At 37.7% G+C, this 1872-nt stretch overlaps 1 pseudogene; it reads right to left on the bottom strand.

Moving 5' to 3' along the window:
- Positions 1 to 205: 205 nt before the first annotated feature.
- On the bottom strand, positions 206 to 880 carry LOC100456250 (KRAB domain-containing protein 4-like; annotated as a pseudogene).
- Positions 881 to 1872: the final 992 nt, after the last annotated feature.

The raw sequence follows: 1872 nt of genomic DNA on the forward strand, positions 1-1872 counted from the left end.
GAAACTGTGGATAATACCGAACCTGATTGCTGTCAATTGGAGCATGTTTCCATTCATGTCTTCCACCTATAAATGCAATGTCTTTTTTTATCATAAGTAGGCACTTATCATGCACTCTGGCCATAACTTTTGCAGGATGAGATGCAACAGCAAAACTAGCACAGGCATCAAGATTAGAAGTAAATTCCAATACACCTTACATCTCTCATCTTTCTTTCTTACATAGCCTCTATTTTGACTATGAATGTTTAAATTATGTTTCGAACATCTTCCCCATGAATAATATTTAGAGAGTCTTTGTCTTATCGAAAAAAGTCTGTTCTCAGATAAATGATTTTTCTACGTCTTCTGCATTCTTGACCATTTTCATCCTTCAGTGTTTTCTTGCCTATGAGTGCAGCTTACCACAGAGGTTTATGTGGGCTTTCTTTTTAGTAATCTATCTGCTCATCAACTTGCTAGATTTCAGGACAGATCTTCATTGGGTTTCCTCCATCTACCATCCAGGACTTTTCGCCTAGTCCCAACCTGAAGATAACATCTGGTTTGGCAACCAGATACCCCATGGACACCAGGTGGCTGTAGCTGCCAAGCATGACATTCCTGTAAAGATTCTTATGAGGAGAGTCCATTTGCTGCCATTGCTCCAGGACAAAGTCCACAAACATGTCTTTGAAGGTCAATGATTCCCAGGACATGGCCATCCTGTTCTTCTCTGGAAAAAGAATGGAGATCTCCTCCTGAGACCTCAGCCTGGGTTTTCTTAGACTAAGTGAGGAAGCACAGGCAAAGATAAGCTGGGGTCTGAATTTGTTTGGCAGCGTTCTCAGTTATGTATTCTGTCCTTGATTGCCAAAAGCCTAAAACCTCAAGTGCAGATGACAACAGACAGTGTCTGTTGAGTATTTTTAACATGAAGTGTTATTGGGTTTTTCAAATAATTTTTCTGAAACTATTACAGAAATTACATAATCATATAATTTTTATTTTATTCTATTGATATGGTATATTACATTAATTAATTTTCAGAGGTTGAAACAACTTTGAATTTCTAACTAAAGTTCCATTTGATCATATTGGGTAATTCTTTTATACATTGGTGAAGTCAGGTTGCTAGTGTTTTTCTGAGATTGTTTTCATTTATATTCATAAGTGATACTGGCCAGTAATATTCTTTTCTTGTAATATATTCATCTGATTTTGATATTTATCAAACACTGGCCTCAGAATTAGTTGGGAAGTATTTTCTTCTCTGCTATTGTTTGATAGAGTTTGTAAAGAATTTGTATTAATGCCTTAAATGTCTTGTAGAACTCAATGAACCCCCTTGGTGAAGGGTTTACATTGTTAGAAAATTTTGATCCAATCTCTGCTAAACATAGGTCCTTCTGGCTTTAATTTCTTATTTTTTATTGATAAACGAAGTTGGATATATTTAGGAAGTACATGTGTTTTTTGATAGATGTTGTGTTAGTCCATTTTCATGCTGCCAATAAAGACATACCTGAGACTGGGAAGAAAAAGAGGTTTAATTGTACTTAAAGTTCCACATGGCTGGGGAAGCCTCAGAATCATGGTGGGAGGCAAAAGGCACTTCTTTTTTAAAATTTTACTTTGTTAGGGATACATGTGCAGAATGTGGGAGTTTGTTACATAGGTATACATGTGCCATGGTGGTTTGCTGCACCTATCAACCCATCATCTAGGTTTTAAGCCCCACATGCATTTGGTATTTGTCCTAGTGCTCTCCCTCCCCTTTTCCCCAGCCCCCGATGGCACCAGTGTGTGATGTTCCCCTCCCTGTGTCCATTTGTTCTCATTGTTCAACTCCCACTTATGAGTGAGAACCTGCAGTGTTTGGTTTTCTGTTCC

This window comes from Pongo abelii, chromosome X (genome assembly GCF_028885655.2).
Source record: "Pongo abelii isolate AG06213 chromosome X, NHGRI_mPonAbe1-v2.0_pri, whole genome shotgun sequence".
NCBI lineage: Eukaryota > Metazoa > Chordata > Mammalia > Primates > Hominidae > Pongo > Pongo abelii.